The sequence below is a fragment of the Phascolarctos cinereus genome, unplaced genomic scaffold (assembly GCF_003287225.1).
Source record: "Phascolarctos cinereus isolate Bilbo 61053 unplaced genomic scaffold, phaCin_HiC Scaffold_7;HRSCAF=346, whole genome shotgun sequence".
NCBI classification, from domain to species: Eukaryota; Metazoa; Chordata; class Mammalia; order Diprotodontia; family Phascolarctidae; genus Phascolarctos; species Phascolarctos cinereus.
Window position 1 is genome coordinate 160033721 of NW_027556180.1, and position 13202 is coordinate 160046922.

The window sequence follows — 13202 nt, forward strand, 5'->3', positions numbered from 1 at the left end:
CAGCACAGATATATTCATATTCTCTGATGGATTCCCTAAGGCCCACCAGCTATGCCCTTTGGCCAGAGATCAGTGCAGACAGAAGCATGGAACCAGGGAGTCTCTGCATTCTCCAACTGGTCTCCCAAGTCTCCTCAAAAAGATTTTCAAAGCGACAAGAGTTGGGGAACTGGCAATTAAGAAAAGGAGAGAACAGGAAGATAATAAAGAGGAAAGGAAGGGGAAGAGGAGAAGGGAGAAATGTTGCTCTGCTTCAGCCAAGGGAGGTGTACCAGTCAGGAGAAACACTGTCAGGTTGATAAGTCAACAAACATCTATTAAAAACTTACTCTGTGTGAAGCACTAGCACTGGTACCATGTTATCATGGTCCTGAGAAAACATATTGCTTCTATGTGCAAAAGCAGAAGTGCTGCACCTAGAATTATGGGGTTTGAGAAAGGGGAGGGAGCTGCAATTTTCTCACACACACAAAGCTTCTGTGATAACTGATAAAAATGGAAGAAGTGCCTTTTTAAAAAACACAAAATTTTCTCAGTCATTCAACATTTATTGAGTGGCTATGATATTCAGGGCTCTATACTTAAGTCTTCAGAATATGGAGGATGCTACCATTGGAAAAGCCATTTTGAGGCTGATTGTAAGTAATAACGAGCAACTGGATCCTTGAGTGAAAATAACTTGAGATTCAGGAGGAAATGAACATTATTGCTTAGAATTTTTGAAAGCCAGTTACAAAGAAAGAATGCTAAGTATAGGCTGATAAGATTGTAGAAGAGAGTGGATTTCAAAAGTTGCAGAGAAAGGATAGGTAGGTTTCTTTGGTAGAAAGGCATTACAGCTTACAATAGAAGTCAACTGAACAAGGGTGGGAATTAAACACTCTCAAGTGCTAACTCAGAGGACACAAAAAAAATTCCAATAAGAAAGTTAGTGCAAGAGGGTGGTGTAACACATCATCTGTGTAAATATGAAGAGACCTGTTGCCTATGAATTCATTTAAACATATGAAGTCTAAATCTCTCCCCATGCCCAGCTTCAATCCTCCAAAGGCAATTTCCTAATTTGCATGTCCACTTTGATGTTCTGCGGCCTCCTCAAACTAATCATATCCAAAACATCATGATATTTCATTATTATTGACACAGACATTAAGAATAAGCCTTCCCTTACAGAGGGCAGAAACTGGACTTCCAACTCACTCCATTCTCTATCTGAATTTTTGTCTGGTTTCAACTTCCTGGAACAAGATGTCCCTCCCAGAATAAATTAATCACTTCTAATCACCTTGCTACTAATTCAATCCTTGGATATTCAACTCCTTCCCACTCAGCCTCCTCCCCCCCCCCTTCTTTACCCTCTCCTCTGCAGGGTAGAGTACTAAACTCCTAAAGCCTCCCTTTTATAAAGAGCAGAAACTGGACTTTCAACTCCATTGAATAAGATACCATCCCCAACCTCAGTCCTACCTACATGGCAGTTACTCACCTGATGTGTCACCTCCACCCACCCCAAACCCACTGCTTCTTTTCATGTCTTCCTTCCATTAGATTGTAAGCTGTTTGACGGCAGAGACTGTCTTTCTTTTTACTTGTATCCCCAGCACTTGGAACAGTGTGGGGCATATAGTGGTAGGCACTTAATAAATGTTTATTGAATTAAATTGAAGTAGGTAGATAACACCACAAACTGTGAACTATTTGATCTGGGAAAATTTTCAAGTCTTACACGTTTTTGTTTTTGTTTTTTCAGCATCAACTCCTAAAATACTTTTACTGATTTAAAAGAATAGAAACACACACACACACACACACACACACACACACACACACACACACACACATTTTAATGATTTATATTTGACTTTGAAATGCAGTCAGATTCCTGCCCCTATCACCTCCAGTCTTCTTACATCTTACTCCCATGTAGTTTATGGTGTTCCTCACACAGGACACTCCACTTCTTGACTAGGCATTCTCATTGGCTGTTGCCCATGCCTGGAATATTATCCCTGTACTTCTCTGACTCTTGACTTAACCTGGCTTCCTTCAGGTCTCAGTTAGAATTCCACCTTCTACAAGAAGCTTTTCCCAAACTCTCTCAAGTACTAGGATTTTCCCTTTGATAATCATCTCCAATTTAGCTTCTATATAGCTTATTTGTACTTACATGATAGCCTGCTGGTTCCTCCATTAGACCCCGAGCTTCTTTGGAGGCAGGCTGGTTTTGCTTTTCTTTATATCCCCAGCACTTAACACAGTGCCTAGCACACAGTAAGTTCTTAATACATATTTATTAACTGATTGTTAGATATATTTGCTCACTTCATGCTCAAAGTGATATCATTCTCACTTGGCCCTACTTTTAGCAACCTGGGAGCCAGCTGAGTAACAGAGATGTGGGGGAGGAGTCCCTAAAATAGCCATGAGTCATTTGCAAGGTGATGAAAGTAATTCTTCATGATCAAGAATTTACTCTACTAAACTTATACTTCTGCTTATCAAAGCTTTCCTTATACTTTGTGGGATGACTATTTAACTAGTGCTAAAGAAACATCAGTTATACAACTGTCCTGAGTAAATCTATGCTAGCTCTTAACATGATCCAAAGAAAATCATATAAATTTATTGAGGGCAAGGACCATGTTGAATACATGAGTATTGAATGAATGAATATTGGCATATGCTTTGCACATAGTAGGCATTTTATAAATAGTAAATGAATGAGTGAGCAAACAGTTTTATTAATTATCTGCCTGATATTGTCTATTACATTCACTCTTTAATAATGATGCAAGAATTTCAGCTATTGCAGAATAAAACCTGTCTTAAAGCAGCTCATCACAATTTCCTAAGGCACATAGGAATTTGACAAACATCCGCTGGAACACTATTTCAAGGCTTGATAATGATGCTGATTCCTTTGGTCTTCTAAAGCTGAATCTTCCATCAGCAACAATTTCAATGACATCAATCATTCATATTAATATTCCCTGTTTCCTCTCAACTTATACTATATTCGAAGATTCCTAGGTATGAAAAAGGAATTTTGAGATATCACTTCTAAGAGTTTTTCCTCAAAGGCATGATCTATGCATGCTACCCCCATTCCTTTTCTATCAACCTTCAAATGCCCTGGAAAATGAGATACAATAAAATTCTACAACCAAACAGGTATTAATTAAACTTCTTTTGTGTTCCAGGCATTTGTGCTATGTGCTAAAAGACAAATACAATTGTGAGACAGTCCTTGCTCATAAGGCATTTAGATCCTGGGAGTGTGGGGGTGGGGGCATAAGGAAGCATTACATGAACACGAAGTCAGTATAAAATACATTCAAAATAAATACACAATAATTGAGGAGGAGGGTCAATAATAATTGGAGAAATCATAAAAGGCCTTTTAAAGGAGATGGCCCTTGAGTTAATTTTTGAAGGGAGCAAACTTTCTTAGAAGGGAAGTTGGTGATTATTCCAGGCAGACAAGAGATGTGATGTCATATGTGGGAAATAACAAGTAGACCAATTTTGTTTTGTTTTGTTTTTTGAGGTTTGTTTTGTTTTCTTTTATGGAGTATATGGTGTATAAGCATTATGTGTCGGCAGCTTGGCAAGATAAACTAAAGCCAAATTGTAATGGGCCTCAAATGCCAAACAGAACCATTTGTATCTTATCCTGAAGGTAATGGAGAGCCACTGAAGTGACTTGGGAAAAAGAAATGGAAGGAAGATTGGAGAAACTGGATTAGGAGGCCAGGAACAGTTCATGATTTTGCCAATTGTGCATAAATCTAACCCCTTATGAAACTGAGCTCCACAAGGTTACTGCTGACCTTTTGTTGTTATTCATTCATTTCAGTTCTGTCCAACTCTTCCTGACCCTGGGGTTTTCTTGGTGAAGGTACTAGAGTGGTTTGCCATTTCCTTCTCCAGCTCATTTTATAGATGATTATAGATGGTTAAGTGACTTGCTCAGGGTCTCATAGCTAGTAAATATCTGAGGCTGGATTTGAACTCAGGAAGGTATCTCCCTGACTCCAGGCCCAGCATTCTATCCACTGAGCCACTTAGTCACCCTACCACTGATCTACCCCTTGCCAAATCAAATGGGCCTTTTTCCTAATCCTACTCATCTGTTGGTAACATTTGCATAGTCAGCCACATAATCAAATGTTTCTTTTCATTCTTCGCTCTACATGTAACTGAAATTCCTTGATTTTTCACCACTTCACTAACCATTTTTACCTTCTTTATTGATTCTTCTTCCTCTTCTCACTCCTGAAACTGAGAGTTAATCTCACCACTGTAGCTTCTGATCTTTTCTTTTTATATTTCCTCCCTCAGAAGTTATCTTCTTTCATAATTCCCAAATCTGCATGCCTAGCTTTGATGTTGTTAGTATTACAATTCCATTTTTTTTTCAGCTATAAATAAGACATTTCCACTCAGAAATCCCACTAACATTTTGAGTTCATATCTAAAACAGAACTCATCACGCATCCTGTAGGTATGGTTCCCCTTTCCAAGTACACCCATTTCTGTAAATGATACTACAGTTTTCTGTTGTCCTAAGATAGAAACCTTAGAGTCAATTAAATTGAAAAACACCTTGAATGACCCACTACTTACAAAGTATTGTGGTAACTGAAGGAGCTGGAAACACCAATAAGACATTCCCTTGCTTTTCTATGTTTATAACCAAGAAGAGAAGTTATATATGCAAATAACTATAATCTAAAACAAGATATAAGTACATAAGAGAAGCACAGATAATGTCCTATGAGAGCCTATAAGACCTGGGAATAAACTTGTGATACCACTGGTATAGGAAATCTCCAGATAAGAAAAAGTCCTCTACAATGAAGGGTGGCACCTTTTCAGCAACGTAGAGTCTTAGAGAATTGTCTAGATCACTTCCCCAGACTCATACAGATGAGAGTTCATAGGAATGAGAAAAACCTCTAATTGGTAGAATCAGCAAAGCTTTTATGGAGAACATACTAGCTGACTTTATCCTTTTTCTAATCCTTTGAAGAAGACGGTATATAAAGCAGTTCAAATGTCAGTCTTCCATAAAGCTTTCCCTAATCTCCCTAGCCAGAAATGATTTCTCACTCTGATGACCTCACTTTTCAACCACTTGAAATCTGGCTTTCATCTCTACTACACTCCTGAATGGTTGTCTCAAAGTTGACCACTAACCTTCCAAACACTAAATCCACTGGCTGTACCTTATTCTTGAAATGTAAACAGTATTTGACACTATTGACTCTCCCCTCATTCTTGATATTCTCTCTTCTCTCGGTATCTGTGAAATTGAATCCCTCAACTAAACAAGCATATTTTAAGCACCTGCTATGTGTCAGGCAGTATGTTAAGCTACCAGAATACAAAGACAAAAGTAAAATAACTCCTTCCCTCCAGAAGCTTAAATTCTAATAAGGGAGACAAGTATATGCTTATGCAAGTGAATATGTAATGTATTTTCAAAGGCAGTTTTTTTTAATAAGTGCACTAACAGTTAAGCGAACAGAAAGGTTTCGTGTAGCATGTGAGTCTAGAAGGAAACCAAAATTACAAAGAGACATAGATGAAGAAGGAGTGCATAGGTTACAATCAGTGCAAAGTCAGGAAGATAGGAAATGGAGTGTCATACGTGACAGGGCTGCAACAGGGCCAGTATATCAAGATTCAAAAGCTTAAGGAGAGGGGAAATTTGTAAAAGGAATGGAAAAGTAGTATGCCTTTATACTGTCTGTGTTTGTGGGTGTGTGGGTATGTATAAACACACACACATATATACATAATATGGGTATATATATACATATGCATATATACATGTGTAATGTGGATATCAACACACATGTTATGTATAGATAGATATATTCCTGTCACATGTATATGCATAACAGGTACACAGGTAGCAAATATATAACAGCTTGTTATGTCTATATATGTACAAATGCATATACATGTTTATATTAATACAACTTAACACACATATATTCATATCTGTTTTTATGTGCCCATTATATACATATAGATGTTGGACTTTCCTGTGAGGTCCTTTCCAATGCTATCTTTCTATGATTATTATACACTGATTCTTGATGTAATGTTGTTTCCTCCTCCTACAAGGTAAACCAGATGAGACAAATTAATCTTTAACCAAGAATATTTGATCTCCCTGAATATAGATAGACAAGCCAGCACCCTGGGTTCTGAATTCTATGGAAGAGAACAGGTTGTGAACTTTCCTGAATCTCTTCTAACCTGACAGGTCCGTGAGCAGACTAAAGTCCACAGATGGGTTTCATTAGACAAGGGTTCGAAGAAAGGGCTAATGCAATAAGCTTCACATTAATTTTTTTAAAAAGTGGAATAAGGAAACAACTGACAAAGCATCAGCATTTACGACTGGTTCCTATGTTTAATATTGTCCTCCATAGTGATGAGAAGGAAAACATTAGATTGATACTTCTCAGGTGTATTCTGGACCAGCAGAGCTTCATAGAAAGGACTGTTGCATCATAAATCAAGAATGGGACAGGCATTTAGAAGTCACCTAATTGAAGTATGTTTAAAACACACAGAAGAGAACAAAGGAAAGAGATAACACAGACTAGAAAGACAGCATTGAATATAACACGTTGAATGTGTTGCGTGCATGGAGGGAGAAACAATGTCTCTGGTGCACCTTTACAACTGTATTTGCAATCCTGTTTCTCTGTTCTGCTTTGTATGAGGAAATAATCGTATTATTTGCTAATTGTTAGGTTTAGAATTTGAAAAATGTCGTTTTATCTGACTCCTTCATTCCACAGATGAGGAAACTAAGTCCCAGAAAGATTCAATAATTTTCCCAAGGTCACTTAGTTAGGAATTCAGACACAAATACTGTGGGTGCAAGCAGTGTTCTTTCCAATGCATCTTTAGAAAGGTTTCCTTTCTAGGTTTCAGAAACCTGTAATTTCTGAGACATAAAACCCCTGGCCCACAGACTGCAAAATTCCCAAGTGTGGCACAACTAATTGAGAGATGTTTAACAAAAGAAAGAAAACTACAATACCGTATAGATAATGTTAATTTGTGGTTTTCAAGGTCAATATTCAGCCAACAGGCATTAGTTTCTATTTGAGTTTGACACCACTGGTAGACTAGCCTCTGAATTTATTTCCAACTCTGTAATTCTGTGATTATCACAGGCTAATTTATGTTGTAATCTTGTTTCTTCCTCCTATAAGATAAAAAGAAAAAAGAAACAAATTAATGTCCAACCAGGGTACCTGATCTCCCTGAATATAGACAGTCAAACACCTTGAGTTCTGAAGACAATGAATGAAATTCTAGGGAATTATAATTGCTTGTACATGAGGTCAAAGAGGCACAGAAACCATTACAGGTAATGTGTTGAACCACTGCTCTGCCTGCAGACCACTTTCATCTTTCCAGTATTCTGTGTTTAGGGGGTGGCATCATCTTCTTTATATACCTACAGGTGTTAAGAGAAATTCTGATGATGTGTCTGGCACAGAAACATGACTGTTCTTTAGGGCTCTGCTTCTCTGCAATAGAAGTTGCTTCTAATGCTATGATGAGTGCCCTCAACTCTCAGTATCCCTACCTTCCTTAATAGTTAGCGATGTCATCCCTGTGCCATGCCAGGCACAGAATTATTTATGCTCCAGTGATCACATCCATATCCAAGTAAGTCCAGTCCTTGCTTCCAGTCCAAATACAGAACTCAGAAAATACAACCTTCCACAGCCACTCTATCAGTTTCAAACAGCAGGAGTCACTTCTTCACACCCAATTTTCTGAATCATGCTCAAAACCAATATGCTGTTTCTCATTCTCTGCTCCTTGCTTAGAATCCTTAATATTTTGCATATACTTTTTCTGGCCTAAGAAAACTCTCTAATTAAGGCTAAAATTGCTGATGGTGGTAGGATTCCACACATCCATAAATCTCTAATCGGAAAGAAAGTACAACAAAAGACCATTTAAAGTCTATCTGGATTATGTTATGTCAGGATTAACAACTGTCTAGTATAGCTGTGTAACCCTGAGCAGGTCATTTAACTTCTGTCTGCCTCAGTTTCCTCCATGGTCAAATGGGTATAATAATAGCATATATACCTTCCTGGGTTATTGTAAGGATCAAACGAGCTAATATTTGCATAAATACATAATGAATGAATAAACAAACAAATCGGTAAGTAAATGTGTATATAGATAGATACATAATGAATGAAGAAAGGAAGGAAAAGATAGACAGAGACTGAGACAGAGACTTAATTAGCATAGTACTTAGTATATAGTAGGCCCTATATAAATGCTTATTCCCTTCCCTACCCCTGAAATGACTCTTGGCATTGAGTTCTCTAGTACAATTCCCATTCTCTTTTTTAACTAGGGTCTCCATAGGTAGATATGCCATGCCGTCCCAGCCAGAAAACTAGGCTAAACACATACTTGGATTCTGTCTCTGCTAGTAACCCTTAATTTCCTACATGTCCATGATGGTGTTTTTGAGAACTCTTTATAACATGGCCTGCCTTGACAAATACAAACTTAATCTCCCCTACTCTCCAACAAATGTCTTCCACTATAGTCATTTCAGCCTCTTCTTTCCCGTGTGCTGTCTTCACTCCTACTCTTGTATCTTTGTCTCTACCATTCTGAATCACCTAACTGTCCAAATCCCACCTCAGCTCTTCTCTGAAGCTTTATTTGAATACCTCTATGAGCAAAAAGAGCGGCTAGGTGGCACCAGGCCTGGAATCAGGAAGACTTATCTGGCCTCAGATGCTTACTAGCTCTGTGATCCTGGGTAAGTCACTTAACCTGGTTTGCCTCAATTTCCTCATCTGCAAAATGAACTGAAGAGGTAAATTGCAAACCACTCCAGTATGTTTGCCAAGAAAATGGGGTCATGAAGAGTCAGACAGGACTGAAAAACAACTGAATCTGAACATGAGCAAAAAAGAGAAGGATTCCTAGTAAAGGCTAAAGTGGGAGATGGTACAATACAGGGGACAGACTCTCAAATCAGACCATCTGAGTTCAAATCCCAATTCTGATACCTACTATCTACATGATAATTGCCAAGTCATTTAACCTCCCTGACCCTCAGTTCCCTTCTCCTGTAAGATGAGAAGGCAGGACTAAATGATCCGCAAAGTTCCTTCCAGTTTTCTTTATATGAACCTCTAAATTAAACATACATTAGTAAATAGATAAAAAGCTAAACTCTTAAAAACACAATTATTGCTTCTGACCAAATGCTGAATTACAATTTTAGTTTTCCAGAGGTAAAAAAAAAATAATAATAATAATAATAATAACATACAACTCAACGGGCCTAAATTATAAACAGGAAATAATTTACACCCTTTGGGAATAAGGTATCTATAAGTACCTAGGCACCTAGGTACCTAGGGCTAATATAGAAGCAGGTGGTATAGCGGAAGAAGTCTTAGAGTTATAAGAAATAAGTTCAAATTCTGCCTTAATTACTAGCTCTATAACCTTGGGCAAGTTACTTAACATCTCTGTGCTTTGGTTTCCTCATCTGTAAAGTGGGGATAATACTCACAAAGTTGTTGTGAGAGTTATATGAGATAATGATAATAAAGCACTTGGTAAGCCTTAAAGCACTATATAAATTCTAACTATTAGCTCTTATCATCAGGCACAAAATGGAATATCAGCAAGTATAAGTATATTTCTTTATATTTCTCTAGACATTGGGGAAAAGGGGAAAAAGAGTGGAGGAAAAAAGAAGCAGTCTTTGTCCCTGTCAATGAATTCATGTCTTCTTTTCAGACATTCTCCAGCACCTCATCAATTTCTCCTTAGAGAAGAAGACCCTGAATAGAATGTAAAAGGTCTGGAGCTATGCTCCTTTCTCACATAAATCCTATTCGATGCAGAACTATATTAATGAAACCCTAAGGAAATAGAATGGTAATCTGCAACAAATTTCTTAGAACCCCCTATCCACCTCACATTTACAAATATCTCAGTATTGGATTCTACTAGTATTGGATGCTGACAATTGCTCTCCTGTGTGGGCTAAGGTAGAGGCATATGGTGTTGTAAGGAGACTAGAGGCTACCTCTACTCTTCTTGGTATATAATATACTCAGAGGGACTGCCCCTTATCATTGCTTACAGAAAACTTTAATGGGCCTATGAAATAGTGTTTCTTTCATATCTCCAGGCAATCAGAATTGAAATAAATTGAAACTGCAGAGGATTTTAGAGCAAATCTTTTCTATTCCACGGCAGCCCATGTGTGCTCCAAAGCAATGACATCATATTCTCAGGCAGTTTTCTTAGGTCGCCTCTCTGGAACACTTCCTCCCCCAGCAGACAGGGGCAGGCACACAGGTTGTATGATTTGGCTTCCTCACCAGGATTCTAAAGGGATGGGAGCCAACAGTTTGGTCATTCTGACACCAGACACTATAAGCAAAACGTGGTTATGTTTTCTCTGGCAAGATTGGGAAGATGGGTTGCAATTTACATTGAGTGGATGGGTTTCGCTTAATAGCCCTACTCTAAGTCATTGGCACTTCCTGTTAGGCATTCAGCCACTGATATGATGTAATATTTCCTTTGTCTTCACCCACACTTGTATGTCTTCATTTGATAAATACTCATTTCCAGATTTTTTTTTCACTTACTGGTTAATTATGAACAATGGATCACAAGCCTGGTGAAAGCCCTATAGGTTTTTCTGTTGTGGTTATATTGGCACTACTATTAGCTACAGAAATATTTAGAGTAATTTTTAACTGTAATTTCAAACACCTTTTTGATGATTATCCTATCAAAGTCATACAATTTGCTAAACTAATTAAAGATTATAGGCTCCATCAGTTCTTTCCTCAGCACTCCTAGCTGAAGCTAATTAAGGATTTATACAGTCAATTTTTGATAATTCAGAGTTTGATCATCTATTCTATAGCTTAAACCTCCACCTTGCTTCACTTCCTTCTCTTTCCTCCTCTGGCCTTCTTTCTGGACAACTCAGTGTTTATTATCACTAGAACCAGAAATGGGTATAGGCCTTGCGTAAATGTAGCTGCTTTGGGAAATTCTTTTCTTTTTTTTAAATATAAATTTATTTATTTTTAGTTTTCAACATTCACTTCCACAAGTTTTTGAGTTCCATGTTTTCACCGCATCTCACCCCTCCCCCCACCCCAAGATGGCATGCATTCTGAATATCCCTTCCCCTAGTCTGTCCTCTCTTCTATCTCTTCCCACTTCTCTTATCCCCTTCCCCTTCTATTTTCCCGTAGGGCAGGATAGACTTCTATAACCCATCTCCTGTATGTCTTATTTCCCAGTAGCATGTGAAAACATTTTTTTAAACATATATTTTTAAAACTTTAGGTCTCAAATTTTCTCTCTTCCTCCCTCCCCACCCACCCTCATTGAAAAGGCAAGCAACTCAATATAGGTTGTACATGTGCAGTTATGCAAAACACTTCCATAGTAGACATGTTGTGAAAAACTAACTCTATTTCCCTTAATCCTATCCTGCCCTCCCATTTATTCTATCTTCCTTTTGACCCTGTCCCTCCTCAGAAGTATTTCTTCTGATTACCCCTTTCCCAATCTGCCCTCCCCTCTATCATCCCCTGCTCTCTTGTCCCCTTCTCCCCCTATTTTCCTGTAGGGTAAGACAGATTTCCATACCCAATTGAATGTGTATGTTATTCCTCCTTAAGCCAAATCCTATGAGAATAAGATTCACTCATTCCTTCTCACCTTCCCCATTTCCCCTCCACTGTAAGAGACTTTTCTGTTTTTTTTTGTGAGATAATTTACCCCATTCTACCTCTCCCTTTCTTCTTCTCCAAGTATCATCCTCTCTCATCCCTTAATTTTATTCTCCAGATATGACCCCTTAATCTTCAACTCACCCTGTGCCCTCTATCTATCTATCTATCTATCTATCTATCTATCTATCTATCATACATATAATTTTTTTCCTTCAACTACCCTAATACTGACAAAGGTCTCATGAGTTATAAATATCATCTTTCCATGCAGGAATGTAAACAGTTCAATCTTAATAAGTCTCTTATGATTTCTCTTTCCTGTTTACCTCTTCATGTTCCACTTGAGTCCTGTATTTGAAAGTCAAATTTTCTATTAGCTCTGGTCTTTTCATAGGAATGCTTGAAAGTCCTCTATTTCACTGAATGACCATTTTTCCCCTGAAGGATTATACTCAGTTTTGCTGGGTAGGTGATTCTTGGTTGTAATCCTATCTCCTTTGCCCTCCGGAATATTATATTCCATGCCCTGCGGTCCTTTAATGTAGAAGCTGCTAAATCTTGTGTTATCCTGATTGTGTTTCCACAGTACTTGAATTGTTTCCTTCTGGCAGCTTGTAATATTTTCTCCTTGACCTGGGAACTCTGGAATTTGGCTACAATATTCCTAGGAGTTTTCCTTTGGGGATCTCTTTCAGGAGGAGATCGTGGATTCTTTCAATTTCTATTTTGCCCTCTGGTTCTAATATATCAGGGCAGTTTTCCTTGATAATTTCTTGAAAGATGATGTCTAGGCTTTTTTTTGATCATGGCTTTCAGATAGTCCAATAATTTTTAAATTCTCTCTCCTGGATCTATTTTCCAGGTCAGTTGTTTTTCCAATGAGATATTTCACATTGTTTTCTAATTTTTCATTCTTTTGGATTTGTTTTACAGTGTCTTGATTTCTCATAAAGTCACTAGCTTCCAATTGCTCTTCTAATTTTTAAGGAAGTATTTTCTTCAGTAATCTTTTGGACTTCCTTTTCCATTTGGCCAATTTTTCTTTTTAGGGCATTTTTCTCCTCATTGGCTTTTTGGACCTCTTTTGCCATTTGGGTTAGGCTATTTTTTAAGGTGTTATTTTCTTCAGTATTTTTTTGGGTCTCCTTTAGCAAGCTGTTGACTTGTTTTTCGTGATTTTCTTGCATCACTCTCAGTTTTTCCTCTTCTTCCCTTACTTGCTTCTCAAGATCCCTTTTGAGCTCTTCCAAGGCCTGGGACTGATTCCTATTTTTCTTGGAGGCTTTGGATGTAGGAGCTTTGACTTTGTTGTCTTCTTCTGGTTGTATATTTTGATCTTCTTTGTCACCAAAGTAAGATAATATAGTCTGACTCTTTTTGTGCTGCTTGCTCATGATCCCAGCCAAT